This window comes from Rhinopithecus bieti, unplaced genomic scaffold, assembly GCF_001698545.2.
Source record: "Rhinopithecus bieti isolate Rb0 unplaced genomic scaffold, ASM169854v2 scaffold_3067, whole genome shotgun sequence".
NCBI classification, from domain to species: Eukaryota; Metazoa; Chordata; class Mammalia; order Primates; family Cercopithecidae; genus Rhinopithecus; species Rhinopithecus bieti.
Genome location: NW_016804208.1, coordinates 2,095,867 through 2,112,827, shown reverse-complemented (window position 1 = coordinate 2,112,827; position 16,961 = coordinate 2,095,867). Strand labels below are relative to the sequence as shown.

The 16,961-nt window shown below is 38.0% G+C and overlaps 1 pseudogene; it reads right to left on the bottom strand.

Annotated features, from left to right (window-relative positions):
- Positions 1 to 648: 648 nt before the first annotated feature.
- Positions 649 to 15,382, bottom strand: LOC108526423 (lupus La protein pseudogene; annotated as a pseudogene).
- Between the last annotated feature and the right edge of the window lie 1,579 nt (positions 15,383 to 16,961).

Below are 16,961 nucleotides of genomic sequence, written 5' to 3'. Positions count from 1 at the left end.
AAAAAAAAAAAAAAAAAAAAAAAAAAAAAAAAAACAGAAAATGCTGCCTTTTCCAACAGCATGGATTATATATACTAAGTGAAATAAGCCAGACACAGAAAGAAAACTACTGCATGATGTCACTTACATGTAGAATTTTTAAAAGTCAAACTCACAGAAGCAGAGAGTAGAAGGGTAGTTACCAGAGGCTGGCAGCGTAGGGGGGCAGTGGAAATGAGATGTTACTCAAAAGGTACAAACTTGCAATTACAGGATGAATAGTTTTGGGGATCTAACATAAAGCACGGCAACAACAGTTAATAATATTGCATTATATATTTGAAATTTTCTAAGAGAATAGACTTTTTTCTTTTTATATAGTATACATTGTATTAGTTTGTACAAATATATTCTCATATTACAAACGCAATTGAGTGCATGCATCTTCCTTTGATATTTGAATCATCTGAAATAACAAATAGAACTATACATTCAAAACAATCCTCATTTGGATAACAGAAAAAAGACAAGTTAAACAACAAAAAAAAACTTTTCCTTTCTTACAGGTGAACACCGAGGTAGATTTAATTTGGCTTTCATTTTAAAAGACCCCAAAACCAAAAGCAGCTTAAAAACTAATTAAAATGGATTTAAAATTTGTTTACTAAGCTATTGGTCTCCAGCATCATTTTCTCTTTTCTGTTGTTTTGATGCAGGTTCTTTTTTGTGTTTCTTCTCTCGCTCTTTTCACTGGTCCACTTGCACCATTTTCATCATGTTCATCATCACTAACAAATTTCATTTTCTTGCCCTGAAACTGTACTTTTCCTTTAGCAAACTCAGGCTAGGCAGCTTTATTACCCTTTCCTTTTAAATCTGTGACCTTTTGGCTTCCATTTGTTTGGGGATTCGTGTTGGTCTTTTATGATTTTTTCAATGCTTCTTTTTCCACCTGTCCTTCTAGTACTTCCCAAGTCACTTCTTTGTTCCTTAATTGTAGATTACCATTATTTGCATCTTTGGCTTTTCCCAACGCTTCCTCAACTTTTTCTTTAAATCGAATTATTCCCTCTTTTGTACCTCTGATAAAGTCTATCCATTTTAGTTCACCATGATTTGAGAAAAGGATGTGTGAACCTTCTCTACAGGTCTGATCATCTAAGTCATCCAAAAATTTCAGCAAGCATCCAATCTTTTTTCTCAAGAGATTCCTTTTCAGTATCTTCTAGCTTTCATTTTCCTTCTTGCTCTTGTTTAGCTCTTAATTTATCCTCCATATTACTTTGTTGCCTTTCTTCACTTTTTTCAGTAAAGTAATATTTCTTGAAAAGTATTAGCAGACCATGTCTTTGTACTTCTGGCCAGGGGTCTCTACAAACTTTTTAGCAGATTCATTGTTACCAAACACAGCAAACACTGATGCTTTAAATGCTTTACACAATGTTCTTCTCATCAGGATATTTAGTACTTGACCTCTATCTTCTAATCATTCTTTTATGTCATTAACAGTTGCATCAGTTGGGAGGCCTTTGATATAAATAGATGTTTTTTACGTCATTTTTATACTCATCGGTCACTTCAAGGAGGAGTTTACCTAGAGACATTCTGATTTTAGTTTTATCTTCACTGATTTCCATGAGTTCTGCCTTGTATTTCCTCAATGCTTCCACAATTACATTAAAGTCTGTTGTGAGATGGTTTAACCTGTTGAATTTTATCAATATCTCCAAAGGTACCCAGCCTTCATTCAGTTTGACCTGTTCCTTTAAAAATTTGTCCCATGGCAAATTGAAGTCTCGAAATTAATACTCAATTTGATGACAGACTTTGGCCTTCAGACCAGCATTTTCAGCCACTGTGGCATTCTTTAAGATCCTAGTCCTGCAGAGTCAAGCCACAAGCTCACAAGCAACAGTAACATCTTGACTTCCCCTGAGTAGCTCTTAAGTGTTCTTACCACACACAGAAAAAAAGGTAACTATGTGAGGTAACAGTGTCAGGTAACTTGATTGTAGTCATCATTTTGCAATGCATACATATGTCAAATAATCACGTTATACACCTTCAATACATACAATTTTTGTTGATAAATTGTACCTCAATGAAACTGGAAAAATATTTTAATAAAGTAAAATAAAATTTGCATTTCTGATTTTATGAACCTGTCTTTTACCCTAGGAGAGCCAGGTCGGGGAGGGGGAAGGGAGGAAAGAATGTTCTCTTTTTCTTACTCATCCATATAATTTCTTTATGTTGAAAATGTCTTCCTAATGCTTATTTTGTTTTACTTATCTTAAAATGGAAAGATTTTAATATAATCAAATAATTTAGTATTTTCCTTTATAATATCTACATAAAAGGCAAAAGAAGGGAGGAAATATGAAAATGAATGAGATTCAAGTTTAATAGAATTTGGCAAAATAGCACCTTTTCTTTTAAATGATATTTGCTCTAGTATATGTGCGTATTTGCTTATGTTTGTAGCTGATACCAGTTCTTGAGGTAAAGAAATTACTTCAGGTCTTGCCTATGATGGGTGTCTTTGTAAGATCACTTTAAGTCCAGAGGAAGTTTTCTCAATTATGCAGGTGTAGTATCTCCACAGTCATCCCATTTCAGGAGAACAAGGCATAAAGACACATGACTCATGCCACTCAAATGCCAGTAAGACCACTAACCAAATATTTATTTAAAATTGGAAGCAAGTTCATAAAGCAATCAGTTAGTCAGCTGAACAAAGCATCCCCTCCCTAAAGGAGAGTCATGAATGAGTGTAAGAAGTTAGTTAGATAATATAGAACTAGAGAAAAAGGAGTTGGAAATGGCAATATTCTAATACCTGTCTTTGAATGTATTGAGACACAGTCTTTAATAGGGCCTAAATGAATTATGATGATTTAATTGCTATGACTGTGAGTAAACTAACAATTGTCCTTTTCTTATCATCACATTTATGATTAGTACCATTGTTTTCATCAGTAAATATTTGGAATATTTGATGAGCATTTTTTGGCCTTTTTTGAAGGCATCCAGGTCCAATGTAAGATTCCAATTCTTCTCGAGTTAAATAAACTGATTTGTTGGTCTTGTTAGTTGGGGGTTTCCTATACATTGAGTGTCATGTTAAGCAAAATTTACTCCTAAAAGATAGTTTGATGGGGTTGATGGGTAGGATACACAGGTGCGCAAAAATTGCAAAACTAATTGAAGATAATGAATGCTCCACTGTTCTGCCCTGGAGCCACAGAACAGCAGGTAACATGTCTTAGCTTTTTCTTTATTCTGTTTTTCAACATATTCTTTGCCAATTGAGAAATCTGTTTATTTTCGGTGCATTTAGAGTTTGGCATTTTAGAATTTTATGTTATTTATTTCCAAACCATCTGAAAATTTGTCAGTTTTTATTTAACCTGTTAAAAATATTGACTTGCAGTTGCAGCTTTACATAAAGTAGTCACTGGTTTCCAATATAGTTAAGGTTTGTAGATAAACACCAGTCCTAAGTAGAAATATTTCTATACCTCCAGTCAATAGGCCAACATGTGCATTATCAGATTTGATCATAACTGGGAGATCAATGGAGATTAAATGTTTCCGATTTCATTATATGCTTCTGTTTAATTATCTGAGTACCAATTATGCAAGCATTATTCTTTGCAATTCTAGAAAGAGACAAAATATGTGTTCCAAAGGTGGCTGGGTGGTTGTTGTTGTTGTTGTTGTTGTTGTTGTTGTTTTGAGATGGAGTCTCAATGTGTCGCCCAGGCTGGAGTGCAGTGGTGTGATTGGGGCTCACTGCAACCTCTGCCTCCCAGGCTCAAGTGATTCTCCTGCCTCAGCCTCCTGAGTAGCTGGGTGCACACCACCGCACCCAGCTAATTTTTGTATTTCTTGTAGAGACAGGTTTTCACCATGTTGGTCATGCTGGTCTTGAACTCCTGGTCTCAGGTGATCTACCTGCCTCAGCCTTCCAAAGTGCTGGGATTACAGGCATGAGCCACCACGCCCTGCCAAAATAGCTGCTTTTTGAAAAGCTATTTGAAAATATGACATCCACACGTGAAAAGATCAACATTAGGAAAGTTAAACAGCCTATATATATATAAAAAAAAAAAAACAGTGAAATAGATGTTTCCAGGAATGATACATTAATATAACACATAGAATAAATGCTGGGTTCAAATGAGTTCAGGGAAAAGGTCAATAAGCAAACTTGGTCAGAGAATGTTCCATTACTGGTCACACTCAAAGGATGGATAGAATTTGGGAAGAACAGAGGATAAGGATGAAAGTGTGGTTGGTTGGAGATACCAAATGGTGTAAACAGAAATGTTCTATTATTAGGTTGGCGCAAAAGTAATTGCAGTTTTTGCCATTATAGAAGAGGGACTTTATCAGTCTAAGTAAACACGGAGGTCAAGTTAGAATGCTCTATTTAATATCTAATGGATGTTTGAAAACTTCTTTTGTGTTCATGGGAACTGTTGTAATAACATTATAGCAAAGCATATTCTATTGTTCAGAGTTTTGCTTTATGGACTTAACTGAGATTTCTCAGAAGAATACTGTATGCTTGTTTTCCATTTTTACTAGCACTGCTACATAACCTGATACATAAAAGTCATTTACCAAATCTTAGATGAATGAAATGGGGCAAAAATAAATTCTGATAGATTTTCCTTTAATTCCTGGAGCTTACATTTTTAGTGAGAAAGGCAAGAGATACCTGAATATTCTCTGGTTTAAAGTGATATTCTATTGGCTTTCCTCTGAAAAGGAAATGAATTGAAAAATACACTTCAAAATACTGTGTTACTGCTGAAAGAAATCATAGATGACATAAACAAATGCAAGAACATTCTTTACTAATGGACTGGAAGAATCAATATTGCTAAAATGTCCATCTGCCCAAAGCAATCTAGAGACTCAATGCTATTCCTATCAAATTGCCAACATCATTTTTCACAGAATAACAGAATTATTCCAAAATTCTCACTGTTGGTGAGAAGGTAAAATTATTTCAGTTTTCAGTCCCTGTGGGAAGCAGCTTGGAGACTTCTCAAAAAAAAAAAAAAAAAAAAAAAAAACTTGACCTACCATTTGACCCACCAATTCTATTACTGCATATAAACCCAAAGGAAAATAAACTGTTCTACTAAAAAGACACTTGCACTCATCTGTTCATTGGAGCACTATTCACAATACCAAAGGCACAAAATCAATCTAGGCACCCATCAATGGTGGACTGAATAAAGAAAATGTGGTACATATACCCCATGGAATACTACACAGCCATAAAAAATGATGAAATCATATCTTTGCAGCAACATGGATGCAGCTAGAGGTCATTATCCTAGGTAAATTAACAGAAACAGAAAATCAAATATAGTATGTTCTCACTTATAGTGGGAGCTAATTCCTGAGTACACACAAAGATGGGAATGATAGACACTGGGGACTACTAGAGTGGGGAGCGAGAGAGGCAAGGACTGAAAAGCTCCCTGCTAGTTACTACATTCACTATCTGGGTGACAGAATCAATAAAAGCTCAAAGGTCAGCATCTGGCAATATACTACACCTTGTAACAAAGCTGCACATATACCCCTGAATCTAAAATTAAAATTATTTTTAAGAGATTCAGGCCAGGTATAGTGGCTCACAACTGTAATCCCAGCACTTGAGGAGGCTGAGGCAGGGGGGTCACTTGAGCTCAGGAGTTCAAAACCAGCCTGGGCAACAAAGTGAGACCCCTGGAGAGACAGAGAGTGAGAGAGAGAGAGAGAAATTCAAATCACAAAAGCTAAAAAAGAGAGAGAGAGAAATTCACATCACAAAAACTAAAAGAGAGAAATTCAAATCACAAAACTAAAAGAGAGAGAGAAATTCAAATCACAAAACTAAGAGACAGAGTCAAATCACAAAACTAAAAGAGAGAGAAATTCAAATCACAAAACTAAAAATGAGAGAGAAATTCAAATCACAAAACTAAAAAAGAGAGAGAGAAATTAAAATCACAAAACTAAAAAAGAGAGAGAGAAATTCAAATCACAAAATAGAGAGAAATTCAAATCACAAAAACTAAAAAAGAGAGAGAGAGAAATTCAAACCACAAAAACTGAAAGAGAGAGAGAAATTCAAATCACAAAAACTAAAAACATAATTCTATGTTAAAGTTAAATGGGATTATTTTTATGTATTAATTTATTCATTCAACAAATATTTATTGGATACTTAGTACACACTGGATACTACTGTTCTAGGGGAATATGATACAGTGGTTAACAAAGTGAATAAAACTTCTGTCCTCATGGAGCTTATATTCTAGTAGAGGGAAACAAACTAATTTGTTTAAAAAGTAAAAATTATTATATGAACCGTAGTTTGTAGAAACTGACCAAATCGTTCGCTTCTTTCTGTATCCCCACCTTGACTATGTCATGTCACCATGCCCGAATTCTGACTGTGCTTGGCCATGCCACCTGCTTTAGCCAATGGGGCACCTTGCTAGTTTGCTGATGGTTGAGAGACACATGCCACAGAGCCAAGACTCCCACCTCACTGGGCCCCACCTAGATTAGCCAGCAGCCAGGGGAGCCACAGACCTGGAAATGAACCTAGCCCACATCAGTGGAGCTGCCTAGAGACCCACAGTTGGCCACAGACACAGGACAGATCAGACAAGCACTGCACACTTGGAGCTAAATAAATGTTTGCTGTTGCACACCAAGGGATTTGAGGTTCTGTGTGAATGCAGCATTTTTGCAGCAATGCTGATAATTGTGTTTGAGAAAAATAAAACTGCAAGGGTCAACAGGGAGAGCAGGGAGGTGGTCATTTGCAAGTTTATGTAAGGTAATCAGGGAAAGTCTCCCTGAGAAGATGACGCTTGAGAAAAGACTTCAGGAGGTGGAAGAGGGACCTATGTCTCTATCCAGGAGGGAAGGGGGACTATGTCTCTATCCAGGAGGGAAGGGGGAGTGTTTCAAGCTGAGAAAAGAACGTGTCCGAAGAGAGAGCCTTCTGTGTCTAAGGATCCCAAGAAAGCCAGTGTGACTGGAGCAATGACAAAGAGATGAAGGAGATGAGGTCAGTAAAACCACGGGAACAGAACAGACCCAAATTCTGTGGTGCTCCAGGAATTCTCAAAGCTGTTATGCTTACATGCCTTGTGAATTCTAGAATGGATATTTGGAGTTCTGCAATTCCTCACATGCACTTGATAATCCAACCCTTTTTTGCACAGAGCATCTCAAAGCACAAGAGCCTGCAGAACCCTCCTCTGGGAGGGCTAATTTACTGACATGCAGATAAATGGGTTGCCTTAATCTTAAGGTCCCAGGCGAGGCCCAGATAGAATGGTCTGAGACAGGTTGAAGCTAGCACCGAGTACGTTCCAGAGGATCCAGGCTCTCAGGTGGAGCCAAGTCGGCTCCAAATCACGCCCCTCCAGCTACGTGACTTGACATGCAGCACATACATTGGATTTTATCATTAGAAAAGTTTCATATGTGGCATATTACGTCAGCACAAGAATGTTCCAAATGAAATAAAATTCTACCAGGGGAAAAAATTAGATAGTGTGTTAAAATACATGGAAGTTATAAATCACTAAGACATCCAGGCTTTCCATTAAAAAAAAAAAAATCAGGGTAGATTCTCCAGATGGTCTCAATCCACATCATTTGGGTGGAAACCAAATGCTTCAACGTATCTCAGCAAAGAACGTCGCATTTCGAAATAAAAGTAAGAAATGGAATGTCTGTGGTGATTTTAAAGATGGATTAATGTTTAAGTGACTTACATTAAAATGCACATGGCTATCGATTTGCTACAGGAAGTATCTCAACCCAAGGCCCTTGCGCTGGAGAGATTCTGCTGTCTGTGCTGAATTTAAGACAAATGTATACACGACACAAGCATTTTCATTCATACTCTATTATTTTATTCTAAACTCCCCTCTTTTCCTAACTCCTTCATTATACCTTTTCACCCCTACTCCTTCCAATTATAGCTACTTCTTTTAAAGCAATAGAGGATTTTAAAGGGGAGAATTTATAACATCTCCACCAAGTACAATCTACAATGTATATTTTATTTGAGTTGTTAAAGTTCTTGGCCATCAGAGATACTACTGAGTATACTATGTCTTCCGTATTTTCCATCTGTCTTATTTACATGTTGATATAAAATAACATGTGTAGAAACATCTTGAAATAATGTAAATTAAGCATTTTGCAAGGGAACATGTCCCTTAAACAGCATAGTACATACATTTTTTAAAGTTTCCATGTAAGGATGAAATATTTTTCTATAAACTGAGAAGAGGCAAATTTTCCTTTGCTCCCTTGAAAGGTCTGTATTTCCTCCATTCATGACTGATCAGACTCTTCTAATTCCTTTTCAAAACTGTAGGCCCAAGGGAGAATTTTCCCTCCGTTTCTGATCCACATAGCTGACAGGGGAGACCTAGAAAGTATCTGTAAAATCCAGGAAATGGTGTGCATGAGAGAGCCAGAAGCAAGTCTCTGAGATTCTCCTGCTATGCAATGTGCTATCTACCTCCTTCAAGCAATGTCTGGGTTATTCCTCCTATTGGAATGGAGATTCCACATGTAAGCATCACACTGCATCCTTAGAGGTAGTAGAGGGGGAATATCTATTATTTACCTACTTTAAGAGAAGCCCTCTCTACTAGATCCTAAAAAATATCAAAGTATGGCACCATCACTGGCCACAAGACAGATACATTATAGTTGCGTAAATAAGGTAGCATTTCTATTTTTATAAAAATTTTTAATTATTCAAAATAACTTGAGTTGTTTAGATACTAATATATTAATAGAAGTTCAATAGAATAAGAACTATTACTCTAGGATGAGTCAGGCCATCTGGGTAAACTTCAGAGAGGTGGATACTTTGATTTCGCCCTTGTAACATAAGCTCTGCACTCAGGTAGGATGAGAGATGAGGAGGTGGCTGCAAGCAAGCCTATTCCTTAAAACAGATAAGTAAATAAATAAAAATAAAACATATTATGTGAATTAGATACTATCATAGGTGGAGAGATAGTAAAAATAAAAAAGCAACATAGAATGTCAAGTCCTTTAGATTTTATATTCTAGAGTAAAAAAGCAACAAACATGTAATGGAAAAAAAAATCTTCATATCAAATTGTGATAAGCGTTATAGGAAAATAAAACAGGATGATGGCACAGGGAGGGACGGCCACTTCAACCAAGATGGTGAGGGAAGACCTTTCTAATGAGCTGGCATCAGAAAGCTCATCAGACATTGACCTGGGGCAATGGCTGGGCAGAGAATGTGTAGGGCAGGATTTCCTCAAGTCTAGGTTGTAGAACTCTGGCATCCAGGGACATGTCTAAAAGTGACCAAGATAAAAAGAACCTTTTCCATAGATTTCCCATCTGGACATTCATAATACACATTAGCTATTAGAGATGCTTGAAAGTCCCTCAGTAAGGAGAACCTGTTTAACTCAATGCTTCTCCGACATGCCTGAACATGATGGTTGTTTTTTGGGGTTGGTGGTGTATGTCTGTGTTGGGAGTCATGGGGGAGGAGAGGCCAGTTGTACTCTAATAACATCTCTGCTACTGGTTTGCAAAATGCTGTTCATGGCAAACTAAGAAGTCTGAAGATTCCAACAGAATAAAACCAGAATGGAGCCTCCTGTCATTGTGCAACATGGTGGACTGTTTAGAGTTTGATCTATAATAATAAGAAGTCATTTTAATTTTCGTACAGGAAACATACAGGGTAAAAGTGTCTGCTTTGATAGTGTTACCCAGACAGTGATCATGCAGAGTAGAGTTAATGAAGGAAAGAAAACACAGAGTAGTGGGGAAAGTATTACTCTAGCCTAAGCAAGAATGCGTGAACCTTAAAAATAGCAAAGGAAATGAATAGCAAAGAGAAGATACGAAAGATTATTAAAGAAGAATTTGCCAAACAAGAGGAATTGCCAGATATCTGGGACATGGGAAAGATACTAAATATTGAGTTGGAAGCAGTGGGTTGGTATTAAGGTGATAAATCGAAATAACTACAAAAAAATTAAATAACATTATAATAAGCAAACTGAGGACAGGCAAGGACAGAGGATGAAATGGCAATAAGGATTGAAATGAAATTTTGGTTATAACATGAATAGCCTAGAGTGAAAACTTTAGGAGTTTATTACTCATTTTATAAGGAAGCTACTAAAGCTTTCTTAGTAGGGCATGGGAAGATCAACAGTATGTTTTTGTAAGCTTTGCTGGGTACCAATGTAGTTTAGGATTAACTGGAGAAGGGAGACAGTGGAGCAGTGTCTAAGAGACAACAGTGGGAAAAGGAAAGAGGAGAGAGATGCTCAAGCTGTTTAACTGCTAGAATACGGAAACAGGCAGAGCGAAGTTTATAGCAAGCACTCACAGGTAAAGAAAAGTCAAGCATGGGCTGGGCGCAGTGGCTCATGCCTGTAATCCCAGCACTTTGGGAGGCCGAGGCAGGCGGATCACGAGGTCAGGAGATCGTGACCATCATGGCTAACACAGTGAAACCCCGTCTCTACTAAAAAAAAAAAAAAAAAAAAAAATTAGCCGGGTGTGGTGGCGGGCGCCTATAGTCCCAGCTACTCGGGAGGCTGAGGCATGAGAATGGCGTGAACCTGGGAGGTGGAGCTTGCAGTGAGCTGAGATCGTGCCATTGCACTCCAGCTTGGGCGACAGAGCAAGACTCGGTTTCAAAAAAAAAAAAAAGAAAGAAAAAACAGTCAAGCATGACAGTATTGTTATCAGAATTGGAAAGATGGGGTTGGCAGTCAAAGTTAAGGGTGGAGGCAGCAGGTGATTGAGAGCAGATTCTCAGTTCCATCTGGAACAAGTTGAGTTTGAGTACCTGGTGGGTTAATCAGGAAGAGACATTCTGCAGACAGCCGAAGCTGAAGGGAGATGAAGACTGTATAGACAATTAGGTTATCACTGAGGTGAAAAGTACCAAACAAGACTGTCCTGCCTCCATCACTTACTCTCTGTGTGACTCTGTGAACGTTACTTATCTTTTCTGTGACTCAGTTTTTTTTTTTTTTTTTTTTTTTTTTTGAGATGGAGTCTCACACTGTTGCCCAGGCTGGAGTGCAGTGGCGCGATCTTGGCTCACTGCAACCTCTGCCTCCCAGGTTCAAGCTATTCTCCTTGCCTCAGCCTCCCAAGTAGCTGGGATTACACGCATCTACCACCACACCCGGCTAATTTTTTTGTATTTTTAGTACAGACAGGGTGTCACTATGTTGGCCAGGCTGGTTTCAAACTCCTGACCTAGTGATCCACCCGCCTCAGGCTCCCAAAGTTCTGGGATTACAGGCGTGAGCCACCGTGCCGAGCCTCTGGTTTCCTCTTCTATAAAATGGGGTTAATGATAATATCAATCTCATTACACTGTTGTAAGCGTTTAAAAAGTAGGTGCATGGGAACTGCTTAAAAGAGTATCTGGCACACAGTGTTTTCAAAATTATGTTGAATTACATAAGCCTTTTTAATTCTCCACAAGGATGAGTAAATAATGCCTATTGCTATGGAGTTTATATTTTGATTCTCAAATCCAACCTCAGGAAAAGAGTATCTGAAAGACAATGCACTGTGTCTTTGCCTTGTTTCCAAATCACTGTGTTTCCTTTGTAATAGTTGATCAACTAGGCCATTAAAGTAGCCTAGATACTAGATCTAGATTTTTAAATAATTTTAAGACAATTTAAGACTTAAATCTGTTAAATTGAAATGAACTTGGAGGTTCAGAGGGATGACAGGAGACTGTCATATCACTTTATTCCTGAAGGTTTTCTCTCAACTGTTCACATTTTTTACGACTTTCACCAGACTCAGCTTAGACACATTATGGTTAGGGTTAAGATTAGGGTTAGAGTTAGGGTTAGGGTTAGGTTTAAGAATAGATTTGGGAAAAGTTTAGAGAAGTAAGTCTCTAAAAATACATGGTCATGAAAGTATTAACCATTTTAATAGAAAAGCTTATATATCTTGCATCAGAATGTTCACCAGAGTTATTGGTGTAATAAAACTTCAAAACTTGTTAGTGCAACTTAATGAAGCTGCTTATGAACTGCTACTTTAAAAATTCATGCCTGTTAATCCAGCCTGTCTCTCAAAGTGGGCTCTCACAAAGGAAGGGATTATTTCATAGTACATCCTGTTCTGCTGTAGGGAGGATGCTTCGCTGCTTCTACGGGTGACGGTTTTCTGGAAACAGTTACTACCCTGAAGAGACATGCTCAGATAAAAACTAAGTCGTTTCTCTTTGCAAATGGAAAATGCTCAGTTCATATATCTTACGTCCAAAACTTGAAAATAAAATAAGACACACTTTTCATGATTTTCATATCTGAATAATATTTACATATGCATTTTAAAAGAGGATTTAGTTTGTTTTATAGAACTTGTCTTAATAATGACCAATAACATCTGTTTAAAATTCTGATGAAATGTTAACCATTCTATTCTATCTACAAATAGGTTAGATTTATGTCTTTAAAGGTCTGAGTCAGAGACACATAGAATAAATTAACATTTTATTTTATTTAGACAGGGTCTTACCCTGTTGCTCAGGCTGGAGTTCAGTGGTACGATCTCAGCTCACTGCAACCGGCTTCAAGCGATTCTCCTGCATCAGTAGCTGGGATTACAGGTTCCCACCACTACACCTGGCTAATTTTTGTTTTTTATTAGAGTCAGGGTTTTACTATGTTGGCTAGGCTGGTCTTGAACTCCTGACCTCAGGCAATCCTCCCACCTCAGCCTCCCAAAGTGCTGGGATTATAGGCGTGAGCCACTGCGCCTGGCAGAAAATAACATTTTAATTTTGTCATCATGTTTATGTAAGTTGTAATTTTTTTAGGTCATGTAAACAGAGCAATTTAGGCAGAGAATAATTTCAATTATTGACCACAAGCTTTGTTCGTTTGTTTGTTTTAAAGAAAGATTTTTTTTCTTTTCTCTCAAAATGGTACTGTGACTATAAAGACATTTTACTTTAAATTCATAAAGAAAACAAAGATAGTTTGGTGCTTAACACTCGAGACACCTGGAGGTAGAAGAATTAGTTGCCAAGGATTGCATTTACAATTACATTTTATATGAAGTAACACATGGTCTTATTAGCTTCAGTTTAATATAATTCTCCCTGCAAATGTCAGTTGAAGTGAAAAGAATCTTCCGAAGACGCTGAATCGGAAGCCGATATGCTTACTGGCATGGGCGTTGGGTTGTGATTTGATTTCGTAGGGAAAGTAATGGAAAACTCCGGGCTTCCTAGGTCCCCCCCTCCTCCTTGACTTCTAGACCACAGTGATTTGGCACAAGCAGAATTGAAGGAGAACTTTCTGAATTTTTTAGCAGTGGTATATGACTCCATTATAAACACCGTGTGGGCTGAGCGCATGTGAGCAATGGAAGTGAACAACCTAACACAAGATGAGACAAGGATACTTTAGTGAAGAGTCGCAACTCCTTGAGAACACAGCCATAAAGCAGGTTTATTTCCCCATTGTTAACAAATACGCTCTGCTCATAAAGATCACATTTTTTTTTTCCAGCTTGTTAGTGTGCTCATCTGATCATATAAATTTTCACTTATTTTATGTCATTAGAGGAGTTCCTTTTCCCATTCTGGCACCTCAGTGTTGGAGCAGAGCCATCTCCACATGGGACTTCAGGGAGGGAGGCTGCTGCTCTCTCTGAATACTGCAACCGCTGAGGCCTAGGGGCTGGGTATGAACACAAGTGTTCTTCCAGCTTCCTACTCTCTGCTGTTTTGAGTCTAAAATTATCCGAGATTGTTCTTATTTATTTATTTATTTTGAGATGGAGTCTCACTCTGTCGCCCAGGCTGCAGTGCAGTGGCACGATCTTGGCTCACTGCAACCCCTGCCTGCTGGGTTCAAGCAATTCTTCTGCCTCAGCCTCCTGAGCAGCTGGGACCACAGGCACATGCCACCACGCCTGGCTGATTTTTTTGTATTTTTACTAGAGATGGGGTTTCATGAGGCTGGTCAGGCTGGTCTCAAACTCCTGACCTCGTGATCCGCCCCACCTTGGCCTCTCAAAGTGCTGGGATTACAGGCATGAGCCACCATGCCCGGCCCTAATATTTATTATATGCATGACCCTGAAGTGACCAGGAAAAGCTGAGATTGGGAGGTAAACCAGACACATGAAACAGTAACAGGACCAGGATTAGAAATCTCCTCCCAAATTCCCACTTCACGGCTTAACTACTAACTAAAACCCTGGTGCCGCTCAGAGCAATACAAAATTAAGTAAATTTTCCAAAGCCATTAAGAAAGCTATGCTTGTTTAAACTCTCAGTGTAACCTGAAATAGTTTGAAACAACTGTTTACATTTGAAAAACTGAGGAATGAAGACTATAGATGGAAAGCAGGAAATAATGACATAGATAAACAGGCAATAAACAAGAAAATGGCTTTTGTATCACAAATGGACATAAAACATTTTTTCTTGATGGTTCACTTTCCACACATGGAAGTTAAGCTTAACAAAAGAAGAAATGTTTTCTGTCTTTCCTATCTTCATCTGTATTCCCTGGCACCAACAGTAGCACCTACCACATAATTGGCTCTCAATAAATAATCTGAATCAATGAATCAATAATTTTGGCCAGATTTTTAAATAGGTTATAGACAAAAGTGATACAAGTAATAGTGATACAGCAGTAGTACCTGGCACATAATTGGCTCTCAATAAATAATTTGAATCAATCAACCAATTACTAATTTTAGCCAGATTTTAAAGAGGTTATGGACAAGTGACACAAGTAATAGGATCAACACAGGTTTTCAATGCAACAATTAGATTATAGCACCGAGCATCTTTGTCAAATATTAAATGCTCTCATTTAGCTCCCAGATGTTCCTTTCATTCCTGCATTAGAATATTTATCAGACTGCTGTAACCATTTGTTCACATGTCTGTCTGCCCCACTAGACCACCACGCCTGCCTTTCTCCTGCTTATACAGTGTCTGGCAGATAGCGTTCAATAAATATTTGATGAGTGAAGGAACGAATAATAGGCACCTGGAGAGCAAACACTCCAGATGCGTTACTAATTGAGATGTCAGAATCTCCTCAACTTTTCGATGAAAAAACAACTGTAGGGTAATATCCTTCTCAAGGTTTCTCAGGCCCCATGAACGATTTTGGTTTATTTTTGCATTCTTTAAACGGAGTGGCAGGGAAAAAAGCATTTCTTACACTGAAGTCACAGAGATGACCACATGATGGCGCTCACGCTGCACCGTAAACCCAGAAGCAGCTGAGCAGTGTGGATCCCTGGCTCCTCCACGTCCCTCTCTCTCCTCTTCTGCCCCCATTCTTCTGCTGTTTCCCCTCCGGTCCTCTCTGCTTCCCATCCAGTCAAGCTTGATACATATTAACAGTTGCCAAGAAGCTGTCAGAACGGAACTGGGGTACTCCCCACCTGAAGCTGGTATTTTCTTCGTTCTGTGACAGGCCAAATTCTGTGTACTCCTCCCTTTTTTTTTTTTTCTCAAAAAGAACATTTTGAAAGCTGTTTAAATTGTGTATCTGTAGTTAAGGATAATTATTATTTTGCCCTTCATTGGCTCCTGCAAGTGACCTATCCTTCCTAAGCAAAATAGCCAAAAGAGCAAATGGTGTCCTAAGTCATTAGAATCCCCTCAGCTAGGGAAATTGAAATCTAAGCCTTTGCCAACATATACAAAAGAAGTAGACAATTACAGGCGATTACTACGTTCAGTGCAGATTGGAAAAGCTGGAGAACAAAAATAAGTTACATGATAATCACTTACCTGTTAAGAATTAAAAATGAGTTTAGAAAGTAGATAACTAATGCAGTTTTAAAAAATGGAAAGAGTAGCCCGGCATGGTGGGGTGTACCTGTAGTCCCAGCTGTTCCTCCAGAGGCTGAGAAGGGAGGATCACTTGAGCCCAGGAGGTCGAGGCTGCAGAGAGACATGACCACGCTACTGCACTCCAGCCTGGGTGGGTGACAGAGAGACCCTATCTAAAAAAATAAAGAAAAAAGAAAGGGAATGGGGATAAAAGTTTTAATTGAATCTTTAAAGTGGGTTTTTCTTTTCTTTTTGATTGAGGCAAGCATTATATATGACGACATGCTCCAAGGTTTATGTTTTCTTATAAACAATTTTATCAAGATATAATTTACATTTAATAAAATGTATCCATTTAAGGAAATAATCCAGTGAGTTTTGACAAATGTGTATACACTAATGTAAAACACTGCCACAATCAAGACACATAACTTTTCCAATGCGTAAGAATGTTTCCTTATGACCTCTCAGGCCAGTCCCTGCCCTCACTGGTTTCTATTATCTGAGAACACTTCTACCTGACTTTGACCTTCATGTAAATGGACTCAAACAGTATACATGCGTTTTTTGTGTCTGGCTTCTTTTGCCCAATATATTTTTGATGTTCATCCACACTGCAGAGTGCATTTGCAGCTTATTCTTTTATTGCTGAATAGTGTTCAACTATATGAACATACTTTTTTATTAATTTTCTTCATAGACACTTAAAATGTTTCCAGTTTTGATTATTGTCACTAAAGCTGCCATAAACATTCTTATATACGTATTTATGTGGATATATGCTTTCATTTATTTAGGTGAATATCGAAAAGTGGAATTGCTGGGTCATAGGGAAGTTGTAGGTGTTTAATATTACAAGACACTGCCAACATTTTTCAAAGTGGTGGTATTCCTTTCCTAGGAATTCCATAACAAAATATCAAAAACTGGGTGTATCAGAACAAGAGAAATTTATTCTCTCAGTTCAGGAGTCCAGGAGTCCAGTATCAAGGTGTTCTCAGAGCCACACTCCCTCTGACGACTCTAGGAAAGAATCCTTCCTTGCCCCTTCCAACTTGTGGTGGTTGCCAGCAACCCT